Genomic DNA, 24,345 nt, shown 5'->3' with positions numbered 1-24,345 from the left:
CTTATTCCAAAAAATTCCAAACGGGATTGATTTTGGCCATGACATTTCTTTGAAATGTGCAGATACTGAATGTTTCATAAAATCATGTTTGATATTATTAATGTGCTCATTAATTCAAATTTAAAAAAATCTTGTGCATTATGTAAAATATATTACAAATCCAATATGACTCACGGCAACCTTGCATCCATAGTGCTGCTGAAAACAGAGGTCTCTGCAATCTCTCCAACAATAATACAATAACTGAGTATCCACAGCACTGTTACTTTATGATGCTTTATTAGGACAAAGAATACATAGCGAGGTTTCGGGCGTTACCACCCTTAATCATGCATACAGCTTCTTCTCCTTGCTTCATTTTTATACAGGAAACCTGCATTGTGAAACATACCTTCACAGGTGTATCTATGTTACACTTAATTATACTTACACAATAGCGCCATCTTGTGGCCAACTACTAGATTTGTTCATTCTTTTCATTTTAAGTTATTAATTTACCTATGTGTTTAACATTCCACTACATTTCATTTGAAACAACCCTATGTGTAACAAAAAAAATCCTTTACCTTTCAAAATACAATTCATTACACAATCAATAATCGGAAGCTTTACTAGGTTTAATTATTTTGTGTACTACAATATAAATACTATATGAAAACAGAATAGTCAAGATCGCTATTTAGACCTTTTGGGATCATGGTGTACCATATTTATGTATCCAATACAATTCACTCTGCTTAAGAAGTTTCTCTCTATTTCCCCCACACCTAAGTGGCCCTATTTGCTCAATAACTCTCCAACGTAACTGACTGATCTGATGGCCCTGTTCCAAAAAATAAAATGATATGGGGGCTTGAATATCTCCACATCTAATGTTTGTTGACTCATTCTATCTCTGGCTTTCCTGGTCGTCTTTCCTATATAGACCCTAGAACATGGGCATTTAATCATATATATCACATAGGTGGATTCAAAGGTAAAGAATCCTTTAATTTTATATTTATGTCCCTTGCTGGGGTGAGTGAATGTATCCCCTTTGATTACAGAATGGCAGCTCATACAACCCATGCATGGATAAGTACCTGATCTTTTTTTGGTAATATATGATTGTTTTAAACTTTTTCTTGGGCCTTTATCAGCTCTCACTAGCTGGTCCTTCAAGTTTCTTACCCTTCTAAATGCCATAAGTTGATTTTGTTGGAAGGATACTATTTGTTGGTTGCAATCTTTAAAAAGGTGCCAGTGTTTTCTCAGAATTTTGGACAGTGCTGGGGGACAATGAGTTAATGTAAAATATATTACACCGACATTTTTGCTTTTGCAAGTAATTAATTGTTCAATTTGGTACCGTTTAATACATTATTTTTTGGACTCTCTTATTCCTCTTAAATCGATAGTTAACCCAAATTCTTTCTTTCATGATTTAAATAGAGCATGCAATTTTAAGCAACTTTCTAATTTACTCCTATTATCAATTTTTCTTCATTCTCTTGCTATCTTTATTTGAAAAAGCAGGCATGAAAGCTTTGGAGCCAGCCTTTTTGGTTCAGTACCCTGGATAGGGCTTGCTGATTGGTGGCTACATTTAGCCATCCAATCAGCAAGCGCAACCCAGGTTCTGAACCTGAAGTGGTCCGGCTCCAAAGCTTTTATTCCTGCATTTTTAAATAAAGATATCAAGAGAACGAAGAAAAATTGATAATAGGAGTAAATTAGAAAGTTGCTTAAACTTGCATTCTCTATCTAAATCATGAAAGAAAATATTTGGGTTTACTATCCCTTTAATTGTACTGCAACATGCGTTGCACTGATGACACTTAATAAAACCTTTTTGCATATTAGATAACATTCGGCTATATTACGAGTTTTGCGTTATGAGGGGTGCGGTACTAACTTGCACGTTATTGTCACCGCTCACCGCTGGTATTACATGTTTTTATAAACCCGGCGTTAAAAGAGAAGAAGTGAGCGTAGAGCAAAATTGAGCTCCATACCGCACTTCAATACCAGCGCTGCTTAAGTCAGCGGTGAGCTGGTTGTACGTGCTTGTGCACCATTTCCCCATAGACATCAAAGGGGAGAGCCGACTGAGAAAAATGCTAACACCTGCAAAAAAGCAGCGTAAAGCTCCGTAACGCAGCCCCATTGATTCCTATGGGGAAACAAAATTTATGTTTACACCTAACACCCTAACATGAACCCTGAGTCTAAACACCCCAATCTTACACTTATTAACAGCTAATCTGCTGCCCCCGACATCGCTGATACCAATATTACACTTATTAACCCCTAATCTGCTGCCCCTAACATCGCCGCCACCTACCTACATTTATTAACCCCTAATCGGCTGCCCCCAACGTCCCCGCCACTATATTAAATTTATTAACCTAAGTCTAACCCTAACCCTAACAACCCCTAACTTAAATATAATTAAAATAAATATAACTAAAAATTCCTATCATTAACTAAATAATTCCTATTTAAAACTAAATACTTACCTATAAAATAAACCGTAAGCTAGCTACAATATAACTAATAGTTACATTGTATCTAGCTTAGGGTTTATTTTTATTTTACAGGCAAGTTTGTATTTATTTTAACTAGGTAGAATAGTTAACTATTTACTAACTACCTAGCTGAAATAAATACACATTTACCTGTAAAATAAAACCTAACCTTAGTTACACTAACACCTAACTTACAGTACAATTAAATAAATTAACAAAATTAAATTCAAATACCTAAATTACAAACCCCCCCCACTAAATTACACAAAATAAAAAACAAATTACAAGATATTTAAACTAATTACACCTAATCTAATAGCCCTATCAAAATAAAAAGCCCCCCCCCAAATAAACCCCCCCAGCCTACAATAAACTACCAATTGCCCTTAAAAGGGCCTTTTTGCGGGGCATTGCCCCAAAGAAATCAGCTATTTTACCTGTTAAAAAAACATACAAACAACCCCCCAACAGTAAAACCCACCACCCACACAACCAACCGCCCAAATAAAACCCTAACTAAAAAAACCTAAGCTCCCCATTGCCCTGAAAAGGGCATTTGGATGGGCATTGCCCTTAAAAGGGCATTTAGCTCTATTTCTGCCCAAACCCTAATCTAAAACTAAAACCCACCCAATAAACCCTTAAAAAAACCTAACACTAACCCCCGAAGATTCACTTACAGTTTGGAAGAGCCAACATCTATCATCAACAAAGCCGAGCGAAGTCCTCAACGAAGCCGGGAGAAGTCTTCATCCAAGCCGGGAGAAGTGGTCCTCCAGATGGGCAGAAGTCTTCATCCAGACGGCATCTTCTATCTTCATCCATCCGGCGCGGAGCGGGTCCATCTTCAAGACATCCGGCATGGAGCATCCTCTTCTTCCGATGACTCCCAAGGAATGAAGGATCATTTCAGTGACATCATCCAAGATGGCGTCCCTTATAATTCTATCAGCCAATCGGAATTAAGGTTGAAAAAATCCTATTGGCTGATACAATCAACCAATAGGATTGAACTTCAATCCTATTGGATGATCCAATCAGCCAATAGGATTGAGCTCGCATTCTATTGGATGATTGGAACAGCCAATAGAATGCAAGCTCAATCCTATTGGCTGACTGGATCAGTCAATAGGATTGAAGTTCAATCCTATTGGCTGATTGCATCAGCCAATAGGATTTTTTCAACCTTAATTCCGATTGGCTGATAGAATTCTATCAACCAATCGGAATCTAAGGGATGTCATCTTGGATGACATCACTTAAAGAAACATTCATTCCAGAAGAAGTCGTCGATTGAAGAGGATGCTCCGCGCCGGATGTCTTGAAGATGGATCTGCTCCGCGTCGGAAGGATGAAGATAGAAGATGCCGTCTGGGTGAAGACTTCTGCCCGTCTGGAGGACCACTTCTGCCCATCTGGAGGACCACTTCTGCCGGCTTTGTTGAGGACATCTTGCCACTTGGATGAAGACTTCTCCCGGTAAGTGGATCTTTGGGGGTTAGTGTTAGGATTTTTTAAGGGTGTATTGGGTGGGTTTTATTTTTAGGTTAGGGCTTTGGGCCGCAATAGAGCTAAATGCCCTTTTCAGGGCAATGGGGAGTTTATTTTTTTTTAGTTAGGGATTTATTTGGTGAGTTGGTTGTGTGGGTGGGTGGTGGGTTTTACTGTTGGGGGGCTTGTTTGTATTTTTTTTACAGGTAAAAGATCTGATTTCTTTGGGGCAAAGCCCCGCAAAAGGCCCTTTTAAGGGATATTGGTAGTTTAGTTTAGGCTAGGTTTTTTTTTTATTTTGGATGGGCTTTCTTTATTTTGATAGGGCTATTAGATTAGGTGTAATTAGTTTAAAAATCTTGTAATTTGTTTTTTATTTTCTGTAATTTAGCCTTTTTTTTGTAATTTAGCTAATTGTTTTGAATTTAGTTAATTGTATTTAATTTAGAGAATTTATTTAATTGTAGTGTAAGGTTAGGTGTTATTGTAAGACAGGTTAGGTTTTATTTTACAGGTCAATTTGTATTTATTTTAGCTAGGTAGTTATTAAATAGTTAATAACTATTTAGTAACTATTCTACCTAGTTAAAATAAATACAAACTTGCCTGTAAAATAAAAATAAACCCTAAGCTAGATACAATGTAACTATTAGTTATATTGTAGCTAGCTTAGGGTTTATTTTACAGGTAAGTATTTAGTTTTAAATAGGAATTATTTAGTTATTGATAGTAGGCTTTATTTAGATTTATTTTAATTATATTTAAATTAGGGGATGTTAGGGTTAGACTGAGGTTTAGGGGTTAAAAAATTTAATATAGTGGCGGCGACTTTAGGGATGGCAGATTAGGGGTTAATAATATTTAACTAGTGTTTGCAAAGCGGGAGTGCGGCTGTTTAGGGGTTAATATGTTTATTATAGTGGTGGCGATGTTGGGGGCAGCAGATTAAGGGTTAATAAGTGTAGGTAGGTTGCAGCAACATTGGGGGTGGGAGATTAGCGGTTAATAAATATAATGTAGGTGTTGGCGATGTTGGGGGCAGCAGATTAGGGGTTAATAAGTATAATGTAGGTGGTGGCGGTGTCTGGAGCGGCAGATTAGGGGTTAATAAATATAATGTAGGTGTCAGCGATGTCAGGGGTGGCAGATTAGGGGTTAATAAGTGTAAGATTAGGGGTGTTTAGACTCGGGGTTCATGTTAGGGTGTTAGGTGTAAACATAAAATGTGTTTCCCCATAGGAATCAATGGGGCTGTGTTACTGAGCGTTACGCTGCTTTTTGCAGGTGTTAGACTTTTTCTCAGTTGGCTCTCCCCATTGAAGTCTATGGGGAAATCATGCACGAGCACGTACAACCAGCTCACCGCTGACTTAAGCAGCGCTGGTATTGCAGTGCGGTATGGAGCACAATTTTGCTCTACGCTCACTTCTTGCCTTTTAACGCCGGGTTCGTAAAAACCTGTAATACCAGTGCTGTAGGTAAGTGAGCGGTTAGAATAACGTGCAAGTTAGTACCGCACAGCTCATAACGCAAAACTCGTAATCTGGCCGTTTATTTTATTTTATTTGCATCCACTATTTTGTGACTTAAGAGCTGATCAGTGTACTGTTTTCAAACTAACTTTTCTCTGGCAAGACTTTATCTGATTATTTTTTATCCACATTTTGCACGGATATAGTTTTTATCACGGTCGTCCAGTGAAGCACTTTTACATTTTAAATTATTTGTACTGTGTTTTTTCTTTGGTCATTGTATATCGTATGTGGTTTTAGTAGTATTTTAAGTCTTATTTCACCATTAAATTTTGTGCTAATTTTATGGTGTATCATCAAATGTTATATATAGGTCTTTATACTTTTTATTGCTACACTTAATTTATTGGGCTCCTGTGCTACATATATGCTATAAGCTCTGTCTGTTTGGTTTCATTCGGAGTGAATACTCCACCAGCAAGGCTGACTGTCTACCCAATATGTCCTTAATCCTTACTTATTGGAATTGATTGAACGCCGCTTGAATATTGTGGTTAGGATATCGCATTATTTTATATATTATATTTGGCACTATTAACTTATATCCACTGTAATCTGCTTATTCTGAGCTAATCTTTAGGTTATAGATTAATATTTCTAGGTAATTTTCATTATTTACTATTTTGTATTTTTTGTCATATGACCATATACATAGCTATATCCTTTCTCCCGAGCTTTTAGCGCTAGTACCCCTCTTTGTTGTTTTTTGAATTTCTTATTCTGGGGCCTTTTTGAGGGAGCCCTCTCATACTTTAGGGTGTACTAGAGCATCAGCTTTTTTCTCTGTTTCAAATTCAGTATCCCTTTAAGATGCCTGGTTCTACTCTTTTCTCCTGTTAATATCCCTTTTTTATTTGTTATTATTTTTACTCTGAAATCAATTGTTTAATTAGGTTTCAAATTAAGACCTCAACAAAGAATTTAGGTGTAGATAAAAACAAGGCACAACTGATATTTAACAAAGATATTTACCAAATGTCTGCCAGACTCTTTATCACATTTACAAAGGGTTTCTTCTGTTTCTGTTTGCATGTGTGTGTGTTTGTGAGAGAGTGTGTGAGTGTGTTAGTGTATGTTTTGTGTGTGTTTTAAATGTGTGTACATATGTGTGTGTGTGTGTACTGTCTGTGTGTGTGTACAGTCTGTGTGTGTGTGTACTGTCTGTGTGTGTACTGTCTGTGTGTGTGTGTACATGTGTCTGCATCTCTGTGTGTGTGCGATCTGTGCGTGTGTGTACTGTCTGTGTGTGTACAGTCTGTGTGTGTGTGTGACAGGGACCCCATTTTGTCATCCTGTCTTGGGCCCTGCAATGGCTAGGGCCGGCCCTGTCTGCATGTCCCCTATTCTTATAGCGCATATTTCATATATCTTAATATGCAGCATAATACACTCATACTGGCTCAGGTCGCACCATTTTTAGTTTCATTAAGATGTCACAATTCCAAGATGTCTGGTACAGGGAAAGCTTTTTGTATCTTGTATGCCTAATATTTTTTTTGTGATGGCTATTACAGAATTAACACATAGAACAAGTATGAGTTTCTCCCTACATAAAAGACATCTGCTTAATATACTCATATATAGGACATTTCTTCCTGGCGGTCTCTACTTATTCTAGGGCTTATCTTAAACACGTACTCCTCCGATAATACTCATTAAAAGACAGGTATAGCGTATTTAGCTCTTTTATGCTAACTAACTGTTCAGAGGTTATATCAACATATATATATATATATATATATATATATATATATATATATATATATATATATATAGTCTTTGTTTTATTGTGATAAACTGCTGAACCCTATCAAGGTCCAAGAGAGACCATATATATTATTTGATCTTCTCTATGTGTAATATATGTTCTAATCAAATGGCCCAAGAGTGGCCTTCTCCGTAACTACCACTACACTATTTTAATGATTACGTTGATCCATGAGTGACCAATATAGTAGTTAGACATGTGCGATTCGGTTCGGTTCGATTCGGAAATTAGGAAAATTCAGCAAATTCGGAGATTCGGATCGAACCGAATCTCCGAATTAAAATAGTGCCGAATCTACCGAATAAATACGAATAACTTCGGATTTATTCTGATTTATTCGGATTTATTCGGTAGATTCGGATGGCCATGGATTACACTAGTATTGTACAGTATATTAGGTTATATCACTCTGCTATGGGTTACACCTGATGTACAGTACATAATACTAGTCTAATCCCACCTAACACTTACCGAAATTCCGAATTTCCGAACCGAATCGAACCGAATCCAGCCGAATTTATTCAAATCCGAATGAATCCGAAACAAATCCGAACTGAATTTATTAGAATCCGAATGAATCCAAAACAAATCCGAACCGAATCAATTAAAATTTTTCAGAATTCGAATCGCTCCGAACCGAAATTTGAAAAAATCCGAATCGATCCGAACCGAACCGAATTTTTTCACAATGCACATGTCTAATAGTAGTTACCTCACTGCTTTTATTTTCTAGAAAAAATAGGTTTTATTTATATCTGTTCAACATTGTTGTAAAGACTTAAGCCATTTATTGAAGAAGTTTTATTTTATGCGTTTAGCTTGCAGAGTAATTCTCTCATATTTTTTATTTCCAATCAGCTAGATTACGAGTTTTGCGTTATGAGTGAAAAAACATTGTTATGCTTCTTAACGCTGCTTTTTCCCTAACGCCGCTATTACAAGTGTTGTCGGTATAGGTGTACTGCAGACCTTTTTGGCCGTCACGCAACGTCAGTACCGCACTTTTAAAAAAGTCCTTCTTCAATGGGACTTCAATAGCGCCGGTATTACAAGTTTGCCTGGGAGGCCAAAAAGTGAGCGGTACACCCTATAATCAACAAGATCCGTATGGCTATCTAAACTTAGTAGTTATGAGTTTTATGTTACAAAACTGTAGCATAAAACTCATGACTTACACCCATAAACTACCTATTAACCCCTAAGTCGAGGCCCTCCCGCATCGCAAACACTAAAATAAAATTATTAACCCCTAATCTGCCGCTCCGGACATCGCCGCCACTAGAAAAAATTATGAACCCCTATTCCGCTGCTCCCTGACATCGTCGCCACTATAATAAACCTATTAACCCCTAAACTGCTGCCCTCCCGCATGGCAAACACTATTTAAAGATTATTAGCCCCTAATCTGACATCTGCCCACACTGCAGCTATAATAAACCTATTAACCACTAAACTGCAAGTCCCCCACAACGAAATATATTTAAATAAACTATTAACACCTACACCTCTGACCTCCCACATCACTAACTCTACATAAATATATTAACCCCTAAACCTAACCCTAACGTAACCGTAAGCCTAACACCCCCTAACTTAAATATAATTAACCCTTTAACAACGCATGTCGTACAGGGTACGTCGCACACAACCTGGTCTTTAAAGACCAGCGACGTACCCTGTACGACATCAGGGTTTAAAGCGGCTGGAAGCGATCCTGATCGATATTGAGGCATCACTGCAATACCTTTTTTCCAAAACCGATGCAGAGAGAGCCACTCTGCGTGCGGGGGGGCCTGCAGGGAGAGCCACGGGAGCGTGCGGGGGGCCTGCAGGGAGCGCGCGCTCATGTGTGCGCGCGATTGCGCAACAACCACTGCCACCAATGAAAGAGTGAATGGGACACAGGGAGAGGGAGGGGGGAAATAACCATCAAAAGAATCTGGGAGTTGGAGAGGGAGGAGGGTATTGATGGGGTGCAGCTACACTACAGAAACAATTTAGTTACATAAAAAAAATTTAAAAAAACATTTTTGGGAGGCAAATTGGGTACTGGCAGACAGCTGCCAGTACCCAAGATGGCAGCAAATAGGTAGTGGGCAAGGGTTATAGAGCTGTTTGGGGGGGATCAGAGAGGTTGGGGGCTAAGGGGGGGTCCATCACAGCTAGACAGATATTTAAAAAAAAAAGCCTTTTATTTTAGAACTGGCAGACTTTCTGCCAGTACTTAAGATGGCGGGGACAATTGTGGGGTGGGGGAGGGAAGAGAGATGTTTGGGAGGGATCAGGGGGTGGGATGTGTCAGGTGGGAGGCTGATCTCTACACTAAAGCTAAAATTAACCCTGCAAGCTCCCTACAAGCTATCTAATTAACCCCTGCACTGCTGGGCATAATACACGTGTGATGCGCAGCAGCATTTAGCGGCCTTCTAATTACCAAAAAGCAACGCCAAAACGATATATGTCTGCTATTTCTGAACAAAGGGGATCCCAGAGAAGCATTTACAACCATTTATGCCATAATTGCACAAGTTGTTTGTAAATAATTTCAGTGAGAAACCTAAAATTGTGAAAAATTTAACATTTTTTTTTATTTGATCGCATTTAGCGGTGAAATGGTGGCATGAAATATACCAAGATGGGCCTAGATCAATACTTGGGGTTGTCTACTACACTACACTAAAGCTAAAATTAACCCTAGAAGCTCCCTACATGTTCCCTAATTAACCCCTTCACTGCTGGGCGTAATACACGTGTGGTGCGCAGTGGCATTTAGCAGCCTTCTAATTGCCAAAAAGCAAAGCCAAAGCCATATATGTCTGCTATTTCTGAACAAAGAGGATCCCAGAAAAGCATATACAAACATTTATGTCATAATTGCACAAGTTGTTTGTAAATAATTTCAGTGAGAAACCTAAAGTTTGTGAAAAAATTTGTGAAAAAGTGAACGATTTTTTTTATTTGATCGCATTTGGCGGTGAAATGGTGGCATGAAATATACCAAAATGGGCCTTGATCAATATTTTGGGATGTCTTCTAAAAAAAAAATATGTACATGTCAAGGGATATTTAGGGATTCCTGAAAGATATCAGTGTCCCAATGTAACTAGCGCTAATTTTGAAAAAAAGTGGTTTGGATATAGCAAAGCGCTACTTGTACTTATTGCCCTATAACTTACAAAAAAAGCAAAGAACATGTAAACATTGGGTATTTCTAAACTCAGGACAAAATTTAGAAACTATTTAGCATGGGTGTTTTTTGGTGGTTGTAGATATGTAACAGATTTTGGGGGTCAAAGTTAGAAAAAGTGTGTTTTTTTCATTTTTTCCTCATATTTTATAATTTATTTTTAGTAAATTATAAGATATGATGAAAATAATGTTATATTTAAAAAAGTCTGTTTAATGGCGAGAAAAACAGTATATAATATTTGTGGGTACAGTAAATGAGTAAGAGGAAAATTACAACTAAACACAAACATCGCAGAAATGTAAAAAAAGCCCTGGTCTTTAAGGGAAAGAAATTGAAAAATGGCCTTGTCCTTAAGGGGTTCAATTAAAGCTAAATTAACCTTACAATTATTACCTAAATAATTCCTATTTAAAACTAAATACATACTTACCTGTAAAATAAATCCTAAGCTAGCTACAATATAACGAAAAGTTATATTGTAGCTATCTTAGGTTTTATTTTTATTTCACAGCTAAATTTGTATTTATTTTAACTAGGTAGACTAGTTAGTAAATAGTTATTAACTAATTAACTACCTAGCTAAAATAAATACAAAGTTACCTGTAAAATAAAACCTAACCTACCCTACACTAAAAACTAACATTACAATGAATTAAAATAAATCAAATTATTAAAATACAATTTTCTAAATTACAAAAAATAAAAAACCACATTATCAAAAATAAAAATGAATTACTCCTAATTTAATAGCCCTATCAAAATAAAAAATCCCTCCGAAATAAAAAAACCCATAGCCCACACTAAACTGCCAATGGCCCTTAAAAGGGCCTTTTGTGGGGCATTGCCCCTAAGAAATTAGCTCTTTTACCTGTAAAAAAAAAATACAAACACCCCCAACAGTAAAACACACCACCCAACCATATCTAAATAAAGCTAAGCATTGCCCTGAAAAGGGCATTTGGATGGGCATTGCCCTTAAAAGGGCATTTAGCTCTTTTACATTGCCCAAACCCTAAGCTAAAAAAAAATCCACCCAAAAAACCCTTAAAAAAACCTAACACTAACCCGGACGATCCACTTACAGTTTTCAAAGTCTGGACATTCATCCTCATCCAGCCGGCGAAGTCATCATCCAGGCGGCAAGAAGTCTTCATCTGCGCAGCCTCTTCCATCTTCATCCAGCCGGCGAAGTAATCATCCAGACGGCAAGAAGTCTTCATCTAAACGGCATCTTCTATCTTCATCCATCCGGCGCAGAGCGGGTCTATCTTCAAGACATTCGGCGCGGAGCATCCTCTTTGTACGATGGTCACTGTAAAATTAAGTTTCCCTTTAAGTGACGTCATCCAAGATGGCGTCCCTTACATTCCTATTGGCTGAAAGATTTCTATCAGCCAATAGGAATTAAAGGTGAAAAAATCCTATTGGCTGTTGTAATCAGCCAATAGAATTGAGCTTTCATCCTATTGGCTGTTCCAATCAGTCAATAGAATGAGAGCTCAATCCTATTGAGTTACCGGCTTCTTCAAAGTGAATGTCAATTTTGATGCTAAAGTGCCCGGTTTTTAAAAATTTGTTTAAAAACAGGGGCACTTTAATTCATCAAAATTTACATTTCACTCCTGTTGAGAAAAAAAAACATACCTTTTAATCTTCACAGCAGCTCCAGCTTCCTCCACCCGTCGCAAAGCCTCTTCCTGGGTCTAAAATGAGGAATCTGCCTTCCTCCAATCACGGTGTTGAATCAGACACTTATTCCCCCTGGGGGGGAAGCCGTGATTGGAGGATGACCTATCCATCATTTCTGACATCAGAAATGGCTTGCAACAACTGGAGGAACCTGGAGCTGCTGTGAAGATTAAAAGGTAAGTTTTTTTTTTCTCAACAGGAGTGAAATGTAAATTTTGATAAATTAAAGTGCCCCTGTTTTTAATCAAATTTTTAAATACCAGGCACTTTAGCATCAAAATTGACATTCACTTTAAAGAGACAGTCTAGTCAAAATTAAACTTTTATGATTCAGACAGGGCATTCAATTTTAAACAACTTTCCAATTTACTTTTATCATCAAATTTGCTTTGTTCCCTTGGTGTTATTTTTGAAAAGCTAAGCCTAGCTAGGCTCAAACTGGTATCTAAACCATTGAAAACCGCCTCTTAGCTCAGAGCATTTTGAAAGTTTTTCACAGTTAGACTGTACTAGTTCATGTGTGTCATATAGATAAACATTGTGCTAACTCCCGTGGAGTTATTTAGGAGTCTGCACTGATGTCTGTCAAAAGCAGTGCGATAAGGGGCAGTCTGCAGAGGCTTAGATACAAGGTAATCACAGAGGTTAAACATATATTAATATAACTGTGCAAAACTGGGGAATGGGTAATAAAGGGATTATCTATCTTTTTTATCTATCTATCTTTTTAAACAATAAAAATTCCGGTGTAGAAAGTTCATGCAAGTCTTTATTCGAATATTAATCCACTGTTATTGGAATTATTCTGTGCATCATCAAGTGGATCCTCCGGTTTTGTTCTCTGCAGGGTGCTGCCGTATTTCAGTGGCATGTTGCGTACACTCTCTTGGGGTAGAATCTAAAACAAACAAAAGAAAGAAGGTGCTACCTTGATGTGGGGTTGGGCCTTCTTTCTTTTGTTTGTTTTACGTTTATCTATATACTTTGTTATTATAGCTTGAAAATGACTGGTATTCCTGTTATTACTGAGAACAGATGTATAATCTATGCTGTAACCTATTAATACCTCAATAAAAGATTATTAAAATAAAAAAAAAGAAGTGGAGCACTATCGTTAGTGCTAGGAGCGTAAACGCGATTGCGAGATCATAGTGTTCTTTATGCTCAAATCCATATTACAACTGGCGCATTGTTTAAATTACTATGAATTTGTTTGTTCGAAAACACAGTAATTTACGCTCCCCATATTTTCTATAGGTAGCATAGAGCGGTAATATGAGCTTGTATTACAAGTTGAAAGTAAATGAGATCAAGCGAACGGAATCCCATTTACCTCTTAAACTGTTCCGGATGAAACAGTTGCACTAAACTACACTACAAACCACTACATCGCAAACTACCTCTTTACACTATTAATACCTAATCCGCCAGCCCCACCACAAACTAAAGCTCTACACTATTAACCCCTAAACCAGCCCACAACTGCAAAGTGAAACACTACACTATTAACCCATAAACTGCCAAACCATCCACAGCAAAGTAAGCTTTTACACTATTAACCCCTAAACCACCATACACCCACATTGTAAAGTCTGCACTACACTTAACCCCTAAACTGCCAGCCCCCATATTGCAAAGTCTGCACTACACTATTAACCCCTAAACTGCCAGCACACCACACCACATCGCAAAGTAAAGCACTACACTATTAACCCCTAAACCACCACTGACCCCACCGCAAAGTAAGCTTCTACACTATTAAACCCTAAACCGCCACACACCCCACATCGCAAAGTATACACTACACTATTAACCCAAAAATCATCAGCCCCACATCACAAAGTCTGCACTACACTATTAACCCCTAAGCCGCCAGCCCCCCACCACAAAATAACCCACTAACATCTAAACCACCTAACCTATCAACCCCTAAGTTAACCCAAAATAGACTAACCCTACCTTTACAAAGAAAAAAAACTAACTACCTTTAAAAAAAATTAAAAATGACTTGAAAAATAAAAAAAAATCTAACCTTACCTTTTAAACAACCTACTGTTAAAAAAAACCTAACATTACAAAAAAACAACAAACCCTTACATTATACAATAAAAAAAAACTAACATTACAGTAAAAATAACTGCCATTACAAAAAATAAAAAAACACTAACCTTACAAAAATCACCAAGCAAATAACCAAAAATTAAAAAAAAGATTTATGCCTATTCTAAAACCCAAAATAAAAAACCCACCCCAAAATTAAAAAAACTCTATTCTAAAAAAATACAAATAGCCCTTAAAAGGGTCTTTTGCTGCCCATATAAAAATAAAATAAAACCCTAATCTTTAAAAAAAATAAAAAAAACACCCTGTACATTCCTATTGGCTGATTTAAATTTGAACATGCAAATCAGCCAATAGGAAAACAAAGGTACCCCAATATAAAAGTGGTACCTCGCTTTCAAACTTCAGTGCGCAGCTGGTGACCGCATGAAGAGGACCTCCGTGTTCAAGGTTGCTAGATGAGGACCACTGCCGCCTCCACCGGGTTGAAGATGATAATATGGCGTGCCGCCGCAATTATCTTCGGTGAGTACCATCTTGGGGTTTAGTGGTAAAGTGGTAAAGTTTTTTTTGGTAAAGCGTGTGAGTAGGGGTTTTTTTGCACTTTATTTGCTCCATTTACTTCTATGGGGCAATAGGTTATCATGTAAGCGATATTGTAACTGCGCTAGTGGTAAACCTTTTTGCACGAGTCGGGTTAGCACTGGAGCGATACATTTTTACTTTCAACTCGTAATACCAGTGCAAACCGACTCATGCAAAAGTTTTACAGCAAGCGCAGTTAGCTGTCTAGCAAAGCGCTAGTTAGTACTCCACTTGTAATCTAGCCCAATTTGTTTGAAAGACAAAGGAGGAAAGGATATGCCTGAAATTGAGAGGGTTTTTAATTCTCAAGTATGTAAGTATGTGTATAACGCTAAGTATGACAGCATTGTTGGGTGTATGGTGCGGTATGCTGCAGGTAGTTTGTTACAAAGGTTTTGTCTGTGCGTAAGAAACAACAGGAAGGCTTGAGTGCCTTGAGTCCTCATGGTTTTATGTGAATATTGGAAAGTTTATAAAGAAGTATCTGTTGGTGCATGGCAAAAGTGATGGCAATTTTGCAGGATAGAGAGCAGCTGGATGAAATTGCTGGACTGACTGAGACTTGGAGTCTGCAGGTATGGAAGAATGTGAATGAAAATCTCTTGGCAAATAAGCAGAAAGATGTGGCATGGATGGGGGGGGGGGGCGCAGCTGCCATGAGAGCAGTGTAACTCTGGAGCTCCATGAAGCAGACCCTGAAAATACAGGCCTATCCTGGTAATAACTCACGCAGACCTGCAGTAAAATGTAGGAGAAAGAACCCTGATACCCTGAAACCAACCTTGGGAATCCTCCGATGGGGCTGAGACCTTTAATCCCATGAAAACTAACCTACCTCACCGGATCCTAATTTCAGCTGTGCCATAACCCAAACTGGATCATCATCTGCACTACTCTACATGGAGCAAGCGGACCAGCCGGACATAACGCTCACTGTCAAAGCAAAGAAAAAGACACTGCAACACTCTGCAAACCCCTCATTTTTACACCATGTTTTTAATCATGAACTAACTGACCTTAGCTCCTTCTGCCTTACTGAGTTAGCACATGGCACTGGTAATATCTCAGAAAATATTACTGTGGAGGTCCTTGCTTTAAGCTTGCTACCTAACTCCCTGAAGTCATTTTTTAGGACTCTTCATCTCCAGCTGATTCCTTCATTAGTACTTATATGTACAATGACTGCAGGACCAGACCCACATCCGTCTAACAATCTATCAATACGCTCCACAATATGCCTAACATGAGCCCCTGGAAGACAGCAAACTGTTCTGTTTAAGTGGTCTGGATGACAAATGACCCTATCAACCTTCCTAATAATAGAGTCTCCTACCACCAACATCTGCCTCTGTCCCTGACTTGTATGCCCCTCCTCCATGACTGAAGGACTGTTAACTATAGTATGCCCTGTCACCATATCTGAAGGACTGCCCACCATAATATGGTCCTCTTCCACAACTAAATGACTGTTCACTATACTAAGCAAAACAGCTCTCTCTGACACTGCCACCCCAGAACTGATATCCCCAACATCTTCACTTAATCTGGCAAATCTGTTGGGGTGTACCAGCTCAGAACTGGCTTGTCTCTTCTGCTTACCTTTACTTCGCCCTCTAACTGTGACCCAGCTACATTCTGGAGTCTCCTCATCTGAATCCTCAGAATACTACTTCAGAATAGCACCAGCCCTGTTAAATGATGATGAATACCTAGTTGCTCTCATAATAAGAGCTACCGACCTTGTTTAGTTTGCTATACAGCCTCCTATTTTTCACAAGAAGCCATCTTTATCCTATAGACTAACCTATTTAAGACCTAAAGGGTTTCCAAGTGTGGTACATAATTTAGCTAACGCCTAGATTTAGAGTTTGGCGTTAGCCGTCAAAACCAGCGTTAGAGGCTCCTAACGCTGGTTTTGTCCTACCACTGGTATTTAGAGTCAGTCAGGAAAGGGTCTAACGCTCACTTTCCAGCCGCGACTTTTCCTTACCGCAGATCCCCCTACACCATTTGCGTATCCTATCTTTTCAATGGGATCTTTCTAACGCCGGTATTTAGAGTCTTGGCTGAAGTGAGCATTAGAAATCTAACGACAAAACTCCAGCAGCAGAGAAAAGCCAGGAGTTAAGAGCTTTCTGGGCTAACGCTGGTTCATAAAGCTCTTAACTACTGTGCTCTAAAGTACACTAACACCCATAAACTACCTATGTACCCCTAAACCGAGGCCCCCCCCACATCGCCGCCACGCTATTAATTTTTTTAACCCCTAATCTTCCGACCGCCGCCACCTACGTTATACTTATGTACCCCTAATCTGCTGCCCCTAACACCGCCGACCCCTATATTATATTTATTAACCCCTAATCTGCCGCCCCAACGTCGCTGCTACCTTACCTACAATTATTAACCCCTAATCTGCCAACCGGACCTCACCGCTACTATAATAAAGTTATTAACCCCTAATCCGCCTCACTAACCCTATAATAAATAGTATTAACCCCCCATCTGCCCTCCCTAACATCACCGACACCTAACTTCAAGAATTAACCCCTAATCTGCTGACCGGACCTCACCGCTACTCTAATAAATGTATTAATCCCTAAAGCTAAGTCTAACCCTAAAACTAACACCCCCCTAAGTTAAATATAATTTTTATCTAACAAAATAAATTAACTCTTATTAAATAAATGAATCCTAATTAAAGCTAAATACTTACCTGTAAAATAAACCCTAATATAGCTACAATATAAATTATAATTATATTGTAGCTATTTTAGGATTTATATTTATTTTACAGGCAACTTTGTATTTATTTTAACCAGGTACAATAGCTATTAAATAGTTAAGAACTATTTAATAGCTACCTAGTTAAAATAATTACAAAATTAGCTTTAAAATAAATCCTAACCTAAGATACAATTAAACCTAACACTACACTATCAATAAATTAATTAAATAAAATACCTACAATTATCTACAATTAAACCTAACACTACACTATCAATAAATTAATTACATAAAATACCTACAAATAAATACAAATAAATAAACTAACTAAAGTACAAAAAATATAAAAAGAACTAAGTTACAAAAAATAATAAAATAATTTACAAACATTAGAAAAATATTACAACAATTTTAAACTAATTACACCTACTCTAAGCCCCCTAATAAAATAACAAAGCCCCCCAAAATAAAAAAATGCCCTACCCTATTCTAAAATAAAAATAGAAAAGCTCTTTTACCTTACCAGCCAATAAAAGGGCCTTTTGCGGGGCATGCCCCAAAGAATTCAGCTCTTTGCCTGTAAAAAAAAACATACAATACCCCCCCCAACATTACAACCCACCACCCACATACCCCTAATCTAACCCAAACCCCCCTTAAACTAAGCCCCTGAAGATCTTCCTACCTTATCTTCACCACGCCGGGTATCACCGATCGGTCCTCCAGAGGGTCCTGAAGTCTTCATCCTATACGGCAAGAAGAAGTCCAGAAGAGGCTCCAAAGTCTTCATCCTATCCGGGCAGAAGAGGAGATCCGGACCGGCAACCATCTTCATCCAAGAGGCATCTTCTATCTTCATCCATCCGACGATGAGCGGCTCCATCTTCAAGACCTCCGGCACGGATCCATCCTCTTCTTCCGACGTCCTAACACAGAATGAAGGTTCCTTTAAGGGACGTCATCCAAGATGGCGTCCCTCGAATTCCGATTGGCTGATAGGATCAATCAGCCAATCGAAATTAAGGTAGGAAAAATCTGATTGGCTGATGGAATCAGCCAATCAGATTCAAGTTCAATCCGATTGGCTGATCCAATCAGCCAATCAGATTGAGCTTGCATTCTATTGGCTGATCGGAACAGCCAATAGAATGCGAGCTCAATCTGATTGGCTGATTAAATCAGCCAATCAGATTTCTCCTACCTTAATTCTGATTGGCTGATAGAATCCTATCAGCCAATCGGAATTAGAGGGACGCCATCTTGGATGACGTCCCTTAAAGGAACCGTCATTCGTTGGGAAGTCGTCGGCCAGGATGGATGTTTTGCGTCGGCGGGATGAAGATGGATCCAGAAGAAAGAAGATTGAAGATGCCGCTTGATCGAAGACTTCATCTGGATCATGGACCTCTTCATCCCCCGCTTGGGCCAAGACTTCAGCCGGATCATGGACCTCTTCAGCCCCCGCTTGGGCCAAGACTTCAGCCGGATCATGGACATCTTCAGCCCCCGCTTGGGCTTGGATGAAGACTTCGGAGCCTGGACGGATCAGTGATACCCGGCATGGTGAATACAAGGTAGGATGATCTTAAGGGGCTTAGTGTTAGGTTTATTTAAGGGGGGTTTGGGTTAGATTAGGGGTATGTGGGTGGTGGGTTGTAATGTTGGGGGGGGGCATTGTATGTTTTTTTTTACAGGCAAAAGAGCTGAATTCTTTGGGGCATTCCCCGCAAAAGGCCCTTTTAGGGGCTGGTAAGGTAAAAGAGCTTTTCTATTTGTATTTTAGAATAGGGTAGGGAATTTTTTTATTTTGGGGGGCTTTGTTATTTTATTAGGGGGCTTAGAGTAGGTGTAATTAGCTTAAAATTGTTGTAATATTTTTCTAATGTTTGTAAATTATTTTTTTATTTTTTGTAACTTAGTTCTTTTTTTATTTTTTGTACTTTAGTTAGTTTATTTAATTGTATTTATTTGTAGGGATTTGTATGTAATTTATTTATTGATAGTGTAGTGTTAGGTTTAATTGTAACTTAGGTTAGGATTTATTTTACAGATAATTTTGTAATTATTTTAACTAGGTAGCTATTAAATAGTAAATAACTATTTAATAGCTATTGTACCTAGTTAAAATAAATACAAAGTTGCCTGTAAAATAAATATTAATCCTAAAATAGCTACAATATAATTATTTGTTATATTGTAGCTATATTAGGGTTTATTTTACAGGTAAGTATTTAGCTTTAAATAGGAATAATTTATTTAATAAGAGTTAATTTATTTCGTTAGATAAAATTATATTTAACTTAGAGGGGTGTTAGTGTTAGGGTTAGACTTAGCTTTAGGGGTTAATACATTTATTAGAGTAGCGGTGGGGTCCGGTCGGCAGATTAGGGGTTAATACTTGAAGTTAGGTGTTGGCGATGTTAGGAAGGGCAGACTAGGGGTTAATACTATTTATTATAGGGTTATTGAGGCGGGAGTGAGGCGGATTAGGGGTTAATAACTTTATTATAGTAGCTGTGAGGTCCGGCCGGCAGATTATTGGTTAATTATTGTAGGTAGCTGGCGGCGACGTTGTGGGGGGCAGATTAGGGGTTAATAAATATAATATAGGGGTCGGCGGTGTTAGGGGCAGCATATTAGGGGTACATAGGTATAATGTAGGTTGCAGCGGTGTGCGGAGCGGCAGATTAGGGGTTAAAAAAATATGCAGGTGTCAGCGATAGCGGGGGAGGCAGATTAGGGGTTAATAAGTGTAGGTAGGTGGCGGCGACGTTGGGGACGGCAGATTAGGGGTTAATAAATATAATATAGGGGTCGGCGATGTTAGGGGCAGCAGATTAGGGGTACATAGGTATAATGTAGGTTGCGGAGGTTACGGAGCGGCAGATTAGGGGTTAAAAAAAATATGCAGGTGTCAACGATAGCGGGGGCGGCAGATTAGGGGTTAATAAGTGTAAGGTTAGGGGTGTTTAGACTCGGGGCACATGTTAGGGTGTTAGGTGCAGACTTAGGGAGTGTTTCCCCATAGGAAACAATGGGGCTACGTTAGGAGCTGAACGCTGCTTTTTTGCAGGTGTTAGGTTTTTTTTTCAGCTCAAACTGCTCCATTGTTTCCTATGGGGGAATCGTGCACGAGCACGTTTTTGAAGCTGGCCGCGTCCGTAAACACCGCTGTTATTGAGAGTTGCAGTGGCAGTAAATTATGCTCTACGCTCCCTTTTTGGAGCCTAACGCAGCCATTCTGTGAACTCTAAATACCAGCGGTATTTAAAAGGTGCGGGGGAAAAAAAACCAGCGTTAGCTACGCGGGCCGTTACCGACAAAACTATAAATCTAGCCGTTAGTTTGGTGGCAGAATCAAGAGTGTGGTGAACTTACTTAACACATTATACATAAATGTTGTTTTTGGTGGGCACCTACTTTCCCCCTTCCTCCTTTCCAGCTTGTCTGAGTAGGTCGGGGGGGGGGGGGAGTAAGGGGCTCTTTATTTGAAGAGTGCTCATTTAATGCTCCATCTGCCAGATAATATGCTGCACCACAAATAGGATATAAGGGTTTTCCAGATGTCGCAAGTTTCTTTACCTATTTAATTGCCTTCTGCCATGTCTACTTATAACAATATGCTAGATTCTTTTAAAGCTGTACTACACTCTCATCATGAATCTCTTACTAAATGCTTTGATCAATCTTGTGCTGATCTAAAAAGGGACATTTACTTCTATTGGTGAGAGAACTGATGCCCTGGAACGGAAAACATGAGAATCTAGCACACTTTAAAACCTTCCCCAAGCCTAAAATCCTTGAAGAGATCCCTCTCTACATATCTCAAAACAGAATGCACCTGTCATGGTTAATTATATATTTCCTACCTGCTCTATGTTAAATTTTGCATATGTTATGTATTAATATTCGCCTAGATTACGAGTCTTGCGTTAGCCTTGAAAAGCAGCGTTGAGGGGTCCCAACGCTGCTTTTTAATGCCCGCTGGTATTACAAGTCTGGCAAGTACAGGTGTACCGCTCACTTTTTTTCTGCGACTCGAGCATACCGCAAATCCCCTTACGTCAATTGCGTATCCTATCTTTTCAATGGGATTTTCCTAATGCCGGTATTACGAGTCTTGGAAAAAGTGAGCGGTACACCCTCTTCTGTCAAGACTCCTACCGCATTTAAAAGTCAGTAGTTAAGAGTTTTATGGGCTAACACCGTAACATAACACTCTTGACTAAAGTGCTAAAAAGTACACTAACACTCATAAACTACCTATTAACCCCTAAACCGAGGCCGCCCCAAATCGCAAACACTAAACTAAAAATTTTAACCCCTAATCTGCCAACCGGACATCGCCGCCACTTTAATAAATATATTAACCCCTAAACCACTGCACTCCCGCCTCACAAACACTAAATATTATTAACCCCTAATCTGCTGTCCCCAACATCGCCGACACTATATTAAAGTTATTAACCCCTAAATCTAAGTCTAAACCTAACCCTCCCCCTAACTTAAATATAATGTAAAAAAATCTAAATAAAATTACTACAATTAAATAAATTATTCCTATTTAAAACTAAATACCTATAAAATAAACCCTAAACTAGCTACAATATAACTAATAGTTACATTGTAGCTATTTTAGGATTTATTTTTATTTTACAGGCAACTTTGTATTTATTTTAACTAGGTAGAATAGTTATTAAATAGTTATTAACTATTTAATAACTACCTAGCTAAAATAAGTAAAAATTTACCTGTAAAATAAACCCTAACCTAAGTTACAATTACACCTAACACTACACTATAATTAAATTAATTACTTAAACTAACTACAATTAATTACAATTAAATTAAATAAACTAAAGTACACAAAAACACTAAATTACAGAAAATAATAAAATAATTACACCTAATCTAATCCCCCTAATAAAATAAAAATCCCCCCAAAATAATAAAAATCCCTACCCTATACTAAATTACAAATAGCGCTTAAAAGGGCCTTTTGTGGGGCATTGCCCCAAAGTAATCAGCTCTTTTACCCGTAAAAAAATTACAATACCCCCCAACATTACAACCCACCACCCACACACCCAACCCTACTCTAAAACCAACCCAATACCCCCTTAATAAAACCTAACACTAACCCCCTGAAGATCACCCTACCTTGAAGCGTCTTCACCCAACCGGGCAGAAGTGGTCCTCCAGACGGCCAGAAGTCTTCATCCGATCCAGGCAGAAGAGGACCTCCAGACGGGCAGAAGTCTTCATCCAGGCGGCATCTTCTAGCTTCATCCATCCGGAGCGGAGCAGGTCCATCTTGAAGCCAACCGACGCAGAACATCATCTTCTTCCGACGACTCCCGATGAATGAAGGTTCCTTTAAATGACCTCATGCAAGATGGCGTCCCTTGAATTCCAATTGGCTGATAGGATTCTATCAGCCAATCAGAATTAAGGTAGGAAAAATCCTATTGACTGATGCAATCAACCAATAGAATTGAAGTTCATTCCTATTGGCTGATCCAATCAGCCAATAGGATTGAGCTCGCATTCTATTGGCTGTTCCAATCAGCCAATAGAATGCAAGCTCAATTATATTGGCTGATTGCATCAGCCAATGGGATTTTTCCTACCTTAATTCCAATTGGCTGATAGAATCCTATCAGCCAATCGGAATTCAAGGGACGCCATCTTGAATGACGTCATTTAAAGGAACCTTCATTCGTCGGGAGTCGTCGGAAGAAGAGGATGCTCCGCGTCGGTTGGCTTCAAGATGGACCCGCTCTGCTCCGGATGGATGACGATAGAAGATGCCGCCTGGATGAAGACTTCTGCCCGTCTGGAGGTCCTATTCTGCTTGGATCGGATGAAGACTTCTGGCCGTCTGGAGGACCACTTCTGCCCAGTTGGGTGAAGACGTCTCAAGGTAGGGTTATATTCAGGGGGTTAGTGTTAGGTTTTATTAAGGGTGTATTGGTTGGGTTTTAGATTAGGGTTGGGTGTGTGGGTGGTGGGTTGTAATGTTGGGGGGTATTGTAAATTTTTTTACAGGTAAAAGAGCTGATTACTTTGGGGCAATGCACAGCAAAAGGCCCTTTTAAGGGCTGTTTGTAATTTAGTATAGGGTAGGGATTTTTATTATTTTGGGGCTTTTTTATTTTATTAGGTGGATTAGATTAGGTGTAATTAGTTTAAAATTCTTGTAATTATTTTATTATTTTCTGTAATTTAGTGTTTTTTTTCCGTACTTTATTTTATTTAATTTAATTGTAATTAATTGTAGTTAGTTTAGGTAATTAATTTAATTATAGTGTAGTGTTAGGTGTAATTGTAACTTAGGTTAGGGTTTATTTTACAGGTAAATTTGTACTTATTTTAGCTAGGTAGTTATTAAATAGTTAATAACTATTTAATAACTATTCTACCTAGTTAAAATAAATACAAAGTTGCCTGTAAAATAAAAATAAATCCTAAAATAGCTACAATGTAACTATTAGTTATATTGTAGCTAGTTTAGGGTTTATTTTATAGGTAAGTATTTAGTTTTAAATAGGAATAATTTATTTAATTGTAGTAATTTTATTTAGATTTTTTTACATTATATTTAAATTAAGGGGGGTGTTAGGGTTAGGGTTAGACTTAGGTTTAGGGGTTAATAACTTTATTATAGTTGCGGCAACGTTGGGGGCGGCAGATTATGGGTTAATAAATAAAATGTAGGGTTCGGCGATGTTGGGGGCAGCAGATTAGGGGTTCATAAGTATAATGTAGGTGGCGGCGGTGTCCGGTTGGCAGATT

The 24,345-nt window shown here is 38.4% G+C and overlaps 1 protein-coding gene across 1 annotated transcript in view; it reads left to right on the top strand.

Annotated features, from left to right (window-relative positions):
• Positions 1 to 24,345, top strand: part of LOC128640444 (T-box transcription factor TBX1) — a 448,878-nt gene that overhangs the window by 1,569 nt on the left and 422,964 nt on the right. The window lies entirely within an intron of this gene.

The sequence above is a fragment of the Bombina bombina genome, chromosome 9 (assembly GCF_027579735.1).
Source record: "Bombina bombina isolate aBomBom1 chromosome 9, aBomBom1.pri, whole genome shotgun sequence".
NCBI classification, from domain to species: Eukaryota; Metazoa; Chordata; class Amphibia; order Anura; family Bombinatoridae; genus Bombina; species Bombina bombina.
The sequence above is the reverse complement of the archived record's forward strand: the minus strand, read 5'-3'. Positions and strand labels throughout refer to the sequence as shown.